Source organism: Indicator indicator, chromosome 26 (genome assembly GCF_027791375.1).
Source record: "Indicator indicator isolate 239-I01 chromosome 26, UM_Iind_1.1, whole genome shotgun sequence".
Classification (NCBI taxonomy): domain Eukaryota; kingdom Metazoa; phylum Chordata; class Aves; order Piciformes; family Indicatoridae; genus Indicator; species Indicator indicator.
This window is the reverse complement of record NC_072035.1, coordinates 3,423,572-3,433,299: the sequence shown is the minus strand read 5'-3', so window position 1 is coordinate 3,433,299 and position 9,728 is coordinate 3,423,572.

Sequence of the window (9,728 nt, the reverse complement as noted above, 5' to 3'; positions counted from 1 at the left end):
CCCAGAGTCTTAGCCTCCTAGCTGGGAGCAGCACTTAATGAGGTTATTTCACCTGAGAATGAATTTTTTTTCCCTGATCAATATGCAGAAAATCTTGGAGTGCATCTTCTCAGATTACAATGCTCATTACTACACAACATTGCCTTCCTGTCTCATTCCCAACACTAATAAGCACAGGGCCTAATTATTCCCATTTATAGATAACTTTCTCCATCCTGTCTCTGTCCAACAATATTTTGGCAGGCATCCTCAGCAGAAGATTTGAAATTTTGTCTCTGCCAAAAACTATTGCTGCTCCTGAATCACAGCACACACAACTGGAAGCCTGTGCCTGTTTTTATAAATATCTGTACAATTACGGGACTTGAGCATCTCCCCTGTGAAGAAAGACTGAGAGCCCTGGGGCTGTTTAGTCTTGAGAAGACTGAGAGGGGATCTCGCCAATGTCTATAAATATCTGAGGGGTGGTGTCACATGGAGGGGGCCAAGCTCTTTTCAGTGGTGCACAGGAAGAGGACAAGGAACAATGGAAACAAACTTGAAGGTTTCACCTCAACATGAGGAGAAACTTCTTTACAGTGAGGGTGACGGAGTCCTGGAGCAGGCTGTACAGAGAAGTTTGTGGAGTCTTTCTCTGGAGACTTTCAAAAGCCACCTGGAAGCATTCCTGTGTGCACTTGACAGACACATGGCATTGAAAGGCTTAAGTATTGCTTAAAAATAAATTACACATTTTATACTGAAAGTGTCCCTCCAAGAAAAACACAGAGAAACACAGAATTGCCATAACCTGATGGCTGCCCTGTGAGGACAGAGATCCACTTGAACAATTTCCTGCCAGCCAGCTTTCAGTCCCCAGAAAAACCTGTCGTAAGATTCTGAAGATTTATACCCTAACCCCTGCCCTATTCAAGGCCCTGCCTACATTAAAATCTTTTGTCTTTCTGCAAAACAATGATAGAAGATCTCTTCTTCCTGCTCCAGATGGAATTCCATGTACTTAACAGCATACTGCCTGACCCAACCAATCAATCCTTCATGCTGATAGAAACCGGAGGAAATTTTTCTTTCCAACAATGAACCCAAGTGCCCTTTGCTGTCTTTTACCAGTGCCTGTTCCATTGCATGTCAGCCAAAGGTACTTCCTTTCCCCGTGTCATTACCTCTGCTTTCTCTTTGACCAGACCTAGGGACTGTAGGAATGCCCTCTGAGGTCTCACACATCCACCACAAGGCAGTGTCCATAGGTGTGGTCATCATATAGCCTCTAACAAGCAGTGCCCTATTGCCAACAGATTTCAGATGTGGGAAGAGCAGAAGCGCTTCAGGCAATGAAGCATACAGGCTCTTGGAATGAGGACAGTGCTGTGTGGGTATTACACAGAGGGTTTGGATTGTAAGGAAATATCCAGGAGGTCAAGGGAAAGATGGAGGCAGAAATATCTTTCATATATTTACAAAACCAGCTCTCCACAGCCAGTGTGACAGACCCAGACTACTGTCAGCAACACCTATCACAAAAACACCCAAGAATAGGACATGTACTGATGCTTTCATTCGAGGTCAAATATGCCCCACATCTGCCCTGTTCCTCTTGGATAGCTATGGGATTCATCTGCTTGGCTCCAGCTACACAGCTGACAGCAGAATGATGTGGTTTGAGCCTCTCACAAACACATGTGTGAGGTCAGGAAGTCGCATCTGATGTAGAGTGAGCAGGCATGGAAAGATGTACAAGTAAGCAGGAATTCATAGTGGAGCTAGGGAGCGGTGCCAGAGTGCCTGAAGCCCATCCCTGTGCCTTAAGTGTGGACCATGTTTCCAGCTGAACATCTAGCTGGTACATCTCTTACCACTGGGAAACTGCCAACAAGATAGCAGTGCAAAGGATGTGCATTTTGAGACAGAAGATTGTGCCCAACAACTGAGCAGTTTGTCTGCATTATGTCATAGTGTGCCTAAAAAATTAGTCATAACCAAGTACCACCTATTTATAACTACTTACTCCTCTGTTATTTTAGACATCTGTCAATGGAACAGTAAGGGCTGATCCCAAGGCCATATAGATTCATAATATTCAAGCTGCAAACCCAGGATCATGCTGTTACTCACCGAATTTACTCAGCCACTGCCGTTTCCACGAGGTGAGTTTTTCCTAAGAAAAAGTAGCATTGGTTTGCGTTTAAAAAAAAAAAACTACCAACAAAACCCCTTTCACCATCTGTTCCAATGACTGTACAAGAGAAAGAGCTGACAGCAAAGCTGTGCTCCTCTAAACCACCTGTGCCAGGACTAGAACCAGATTATGATGCCATTTTATGAGCTTCTGCAGTCGTCTTTGATCCAAAGATCCCCATCTGCTCAGCACCTACAAAACTGGAAGAGGCTTTTCAACATGTGTGCTCCATGGCTGGGAGGTGTGCTTTGTAACTGGCACACGCAGGGACTGCCCAATTCACACCCACTAAAGCAGTGACTGCAAGAAGAAAACACTGCCCAGGAGCCACTTACCTGCACACCACATGAAAGAAGAAGCTGGAAGGCAGAAGAGCACCATGCTGCTGCTTCACTAGTAAACACAAATTCCTCCTTGCTGCCTGCCACTCAAAAATGCCTATGTGAAGAATATTTCTCTACGGTCTCTGTAGTAGGGACAGAAGCTCCATTAAAAATAGCTGGCCCCAAAATGGGATGTGTTTGTGAAACTCCACTTTCCCCTTTGTCCCCTGTTGTGGGAAAAACAAACAATAAATTTGCTCCAGGTTAGAGGCTTGAAGAAGTCCTAACATCAATGAACCATAGCAGTGAGCTAAATCCTGTGGGCCCACCTCCCAGTGGCCTGCTAATGACAGTCCATTAACATTAAAGGAAAAGCTACCACTGATTTCAGGGGAGCTAAGATTTCAGTGTGAGCTAGGCACGGCACTAATGAGCTTAATGTACTATTGTGCCACACTGAAAACAGGAATTCCCATTTTAGGTGTTCATCTCAAATATTCAAGGCTGGTGATTTTGGTGTTGCAAGCCCTGCATTGATGACTGTGTGTAATGAACATGACTCATTGAGCACAAACTCATGGGCATGCTTTAGTTCCAAAACAACAGTGCTAAGTAAATAATGGTTTTTCATTTGTATGGAAGGCTGCTTTTTCCCTTAAAGTGTTCCAGACATTGCCCTTTCCCCAGCTAAGCAGACCATCATTTCTTTCAATTGCCACTGAATTCAGTGGAAGGGTTTCACACACAGAGACAATGCTCAAACGCATCCTTGAAAATCCTGTTCTTACCCCATATTGAAAAAATGCATAGATAGTACAAGTCCCATGTGGAAGTTAGGAGTTTAAAGGTGTGAAATAAACCTTAGGAGGTAGTGTATGGCCCTCACAGTTTTCACATGGCAGATCTTTCACAGTCTGCTGAAAGGAAGGCTTTTGAATGGCTTACAATTGTAAAATTGCTTTATTTCAGAAAGGAAATACCTTTGAAATTACAAGACTTACCTGTGGTATCCCTGTAACTCTAACACATAACTAGACTCCTAGCAAAGCTAATAACTAGTTTTACTTGAATATATGTACACAGTTATGTATGTATTATATACATATAGGCATTATATATACACACAGATCTGTAAGGCACTGTAAAATGTACCATCACTCTCCAGGGCTGCTTTTCATCTGTAAAAGTAGATCACAGTTCTTCATATAATTTGAAATGTCTAACCAAGACATTTTTAAAATGTTTCAGGGTTACAGAGATAATCAGCTGTGAAGTAAGTCTCACTTAAAAATTCAAGTCATTGTGACACGAATACCTATTTTGACAGTAATTCTAATCTATTTATTATAGAACTCTTCCTCCCTTAAGAGATATAGTCACCTGTAGAAATAGTTCCCTTTGTCTCTCCTCATTATGTTCCAAAATATGAACTGAAACTTGTCCTGTAGAATAAAAAAAAAATAACAATAACGGAGAAATGAATACAAACATGGATAATTTATCCATTCCTTAGAGAGAAGAAAGCCAAGATTGCTGTAAGCCATGATATGCTTAAATAAAATGCACCAAACAAGATCACAAGCTTACAGAATTCTGTTTGATGTAGCCCAGCATCAGTGGAGCCTGGTGATTATGGTTTTGGCCATTTTACATATAAGGTAATCTCTGCCTTGTGAAGACAAGACAGCAGACAAACATGACTGGCATTTACAATGAACATGCTTGAATGGATCTGTGCTTAATGTAATTAGCCTATATATGCAAATTATGGCATCAGAAATCATGCAGCAGCTGCTGTTAGGAGGGCTTGGCTACTCTTGTGTTGGAAGCCAGTCCGCCAGATCACATGGGCATATTTTCAAAGGCTAGAAGCAGACAGAGAGATGAAGCTAGACTTAAAATTGTACTTCTTTAGGGTGTGTAAATCCAGATATCCTGGATAGAACATTTCAACAAATACCAATTTAACATTTTTTTTTTTTCTGTAGCAAGGATGCACAATTGTGTTGGACCACAACACTTAACCCCACAACTTCAATAAAAATCAGTGTAGAAACCTTCATTTAACATCATTCCATTGGTCATAACTAGGACACACTCTTAAAGGCAGCAGATTTTCTACTCTACAATAAGCACCTTGAAAATGAGACTTGCAGTCACTAAGGGTGTCTAGCAATAGGCCAAGGGGGAACAGTTTGAAGCTGATGGAGAGCAGGGTTAGACTGGATCTTAGGAAGTTGTTGTTCAGTCTGAGGGTAGTAAGACTCTGGAATAGGCTGCCCAGGGAGGTTGTGGATGCCTCCTCTTGGGGGTGTTCAAGGCCAGGTTGGATGAGGCCTTCATCAGCCAAATCTAGTTGAGAGGCATCCCTGCCCATGGCAGAGAGGTTGGAGCAGATCTCAGGTCCCTTCCAACCTAAGCCATTCTAGGATTCTATGAACTTCGCACTGGAATTGGCCTTTCAGTTCTACTACTTCAGTTCACATTTTGCATCAGCAGAAGAGGGTAGCACACCATGAACCATCTTGGCGAACAAATGCATCTGAGATGTAACTCCTCAGGGTAGACCAAACACTTGAAAATACTGAAGTGACTCAAAAGTTTAAAAAATATATATGTATTACGAGAGCCACAAAAAAGGTTACAGACAGAGCTCCACAAAGCCTGCACAGATACATTCCAACAATTCAAGGTGGCAGAACAGGTGAAATACAGATTATAAAAACAGTTCGACATGAACTTTTTCAGACTGTCAGAGACAGCAACCTTGACCCCATCTTTCCCACACACACACAAAAAAAAAACCCCAACCAAAAAAAAAAAAAGAAAGAATATCTATCTATCTATCTGTATATCTATATCTCTATATCTCTAGTCTGGACCACAGAGAGAGTCCAAAGAAAACCACATTGCAATTTCCACATTAGGCTTCTAGGAGAACAGGCATCATCTGAGGAAGGTCCACTGTAATGCCCGGGAGGTGATGATCTTAGGCTGAGTTGCCAGAACATTATGCTTGGTTAGCAATTTGAGAACAGCAACATCACACAGTTCTTTTGCTGCACATGGCTACTAAGACATAGCTCTGTGCAACCCTTAGAGTTGGCTTGAACCAAACCAAGTAATTACATTTGTTTGTTTGTTTGATTTGAGAAAGAAAATGCAAATGTAAGAGATTAGGGCTATCACCTTTCTTAAAAATTCAAGACTTGAAGGCTTCTTTAATGTACTTTGCTTACAGACATATTTTGAGACTCTGTTAATGAGCTTCAGGAAAATATGCCACCCTCAGGCTTTTTCCCTCTTGTACACTTCAGGTTATGTCTGCATCCAGTTTTGACATAGGGAGGCCAAATGCTGGTTGTGTATCAGTGCAGTATTTGGCCCAGAGTTTCAAAGTCTTTGCTATTCAGACTTTCCTATGAGGTCAACAAAGAAAGTAGCTTAAAAAAAAAAAAGAAAGAAAGAAAGAAAGAAAATATTAAGGCTTCAAGTAAAAATATTTCCTCTCTCTCCCACCCATGTAGTAAGGTACATTTAATTTCATAATACTCAATATATTACACACTTAAAGATACAGAGATCCAACTTTTCAAGGCAGATTGTACTACAATGAAAACCTGGAGGCTAAATGGGACTGGATGAACAGGGAAGGAACGGTTAATAGAATGCAATATGCAATGAAAACTGATGCATAAGCCTCAGAAAAACTATTGCTGTTTTTTTTTTTTTTAAATAGGTAATACAACCCACAGCTAAAAAATTAAAACATGTTAAAAGGATTTAAGACTTCTGAAACATGAAATAAACTTGAAAAAAAAAAGAAAGAAGCTGCTTTACAAGGTGTGTTAACTTGTGCTGGGTTTTCAGGGCTGATCCCCAGCTACTATAAATTAGCATCACTTACATGAGCTTTGATGGAGCTGCACCAACTTACACCAGCTGAAGATCTGGCCTGCAGTGTCTGTAAAAATGGAGACTACCTGGGCGGAAGAACCCTACTGCTAATCTGTAAACTCTTGAAGAACTGTATTTTCACATGGGCTGGATTCTGCTCCAGAAATTAGACTTCAAAAACAGGTCCCCAGTCCCGCAACAGGAGCTATGGAAACACTCACATTGATGAGTAAATAGCTGCGCAGGTTCAGTGCCTTGGATGGAAATGAGGCTGGATTTGCTGCATGCAATCTCCTGTTAACAGTTCTGTTTAGATTATTCTTTCAGAAGATTTGAGTGATTTACTCCAGGCTATGTGCACTGAATTATATGCAAACCTCAAAAGGAAAAAAAAAAAAAAAAGGAAAAAAAATACTTTGGTACCATTGTAAACCTATTGACAAGTTGAATATCTCCCATCTGTGGGCATAACTACTCACAAAATATATAACCCTTACATCTGAACCTGTAATGACACAGTGCAGTCAATTCTTTCTCCCTTACCCCTTGTGAACTATGTCAAAATAACCCTGGATATTAGTGCTTCATACACACAATACTGTGTTTAGTCTTACTGAGAAGTTCCCTCATGAACTAATGTAGTTAACTTCAAAGGCTCCTTGGCCCTTCAAGTTCCTCAGTAGCTTGTTTGTTTATAAATGCAGGAGAAAAGAACAATCAAAGTGGAGCACCACTGGAATGCAAATCTCAACTATTACAATGGTGCAAATTTTCAGCCTGCTTGCATGAATTTCATGTACAGATTCAAAGATACATGATAAAATGTGCCCTTGCCTAGCTCTTGAGCCCAAATTCAGTGTGTCCCATATCCCCTCTTTCTCAGGGCTTACATATGGCATACATGATACTTTGAAAACAAGTAAGTCTTGTGATACTCTATGCACCAGAGTGAATTCCAGTCCTTGAGGAAGTACTGCATCTTCCTGAGGAGTTAACATCAGGGTATAGTTGCAGATTAATAACAGCTAAAGATGGAAGAAATCTATAAGGCCATCTGGTCTAGCCCCTTGCCCTTGCAGGCTCACCTCTTACAGAACTGTTTTTAAAGACATGTCCAAATACAGTCTGACTGTCCTCAATTGTCTCCAATACTCTGCCTTGGAAGACTGTTCCACTGCCTCTTCATCTTTTCTGCTCCCTTCTAAACACAGACCACTGGTTACCAGCGACAATCCCTTGATTTACCTTTGGTTTAACACCTTTTAACTGATGTACTTGTAAAATTTTCATACTCAATTTTCACTTCATTGCTTTGCCAGTGACATATTTTTAGCCCTTTGAATCTTCTCATCAGCCAATCCATCCAGTCTTTTAATGTATAGTGCTCCCTCTATACCTGATCCACTTCACTAGTATCTTTGTGGTACTGTGGTGCCTCCAACTAAAGACAATATTCTACATGCCAGTGAGCAAATCTGCATAGAAAGACTATTGCTTCTCTGCTCTGCCACGTCCCTCCATTCAGCATTGAAAGAATCACCAAGGCAATAAAATACACACTGATTTCTTGTTCACTCTCTCATGATGCTGGCCTATTGCAGCTGCATTGCTTTCCAGGTTTCTCCCTTCAGGCCACATAGAGCACTGCACAGAGAGATGATTAACTTTCTTATGTTCTCTTCATCCTGTCTATCCAAAAATATGATCTGATATACAAGGGACATAATAAGCAGGTATTGCAGCAGATGTCAAGATTTATCAAATCAAAAGATAAATTTTACCCAGGCAAAACTGAGGTCAATATTTGCCTTCTGCAACAATTAATCTCAACATACATGAAAACAAGTAAGATGTAATCAAGACATTCTGAATTGCTACCAAATATCTGGAGAGCTCTCCATTGTAGTCAAGGACTGAAAAGGATTCAACCCCTTGAAACAAATACCCTGGGGGGGGCGGGGGGGGAAAGAGAATTTAGCTCTCTAGTCAAAACTATTCACCAAGAGAACCAGGTGGGAAGTCAAGGTTTTGATGCTGATTGGCTGAGTGATAAATAATTGTTTTTAGAGACTTTGGCAATCAGGATGTTCTTAATTACACACATGATCTGGCTGGTTAGCATTTGTCCAGCTCTCAGTACTTTTGACTTCTGAGGTCATAACTGAATGGGAAGGAAAAGGAGGTAAAGAATGGAGAAAAGAAAAAAAGTATCCATTTGTCCTAAAATTGGAGTCCTCATATTTGTGACAAAAGTAATGCACCCCTTTCTTGCTTTTTTTTGTTTATAGTAAAGTTGTAAATCCAACAAAGTAAATGTAGTTTTCTGGAGACAGGAAAAGGAAACCTCAGAATGTTAAACAGATTTGGTTGATATTACTTTAAAAAGTTGTTCCCCAAGGGACAAAACCCAAATGGAAAATCCTTTGTCCAACAGTACTGACAACCAGAGGGAATGTGCTAGTAATTAGGCAGAGAGAAAATTTATATCCATTAGATGCACTCTTGGCTCAGTTACACACACTGTAAATGCAACAGATCATGATAACCTTGCTGCAGGATTACACAGGTGGCACCAGGGCAAGGCAGTAAACCATGTTATTGCCTAAATCCAACAGGTAACAAGGAGGGTGCAGGGAAAGCAGCTGACAGCTGTTGAGAGTATGTTCCCATCCAAACATTTCTCCTTTCTTATCTGCTTGGTTCAGTTTCTGAGTCAGAGAAGCCTTTAAAAACCAGAGGGAGCAAGAGGTCAGAGTGGAAGATCCTTACTGGTGTAGTCCTTTTCCACAAGAGACGAACACACGTGCGCACACACACACACAATTCACACACAGGGAGGCGAATGGCAGACGCTGAGAAGCTGTTGCTATCCTTTCTTCTGCCTCCATCTGTGATCAGGGAGACTTTTAAAAATGACATAGCATTCATGGCCCGAGTGCCCTTGCCTTGCTCCTTCCCAGGAGGAGGAACCGACCAGCCACACCTTGGAGACACAGAGCAGTTCTCGCACAGGCAGACTGCCCGCCTCAGGAAGCCAGCTTTCCATGTTGGTAGGAAAACAGCAGTTGGGCCTCTGACTCCTGCTGGACACACTGCTGGCCAGAAGAACTGGGAAAGGGCATGGGAAAAACTGAATGATCCTGGACTGACCATACATTTTTCACAACACACCTGTACACAACAGGTGTGTTGGACAGGCACACGCACAATGGCCTTAGTGCTCTCGTGCACGAAAGAATCCGCTCTGTGGGCGTGGTGTTAGGTCGCAGCCAGCTTGCGCCTGTCAGTTCTGGAAGAGTCTGATAGACTGTACAATTTTATTCCCTCAAGAA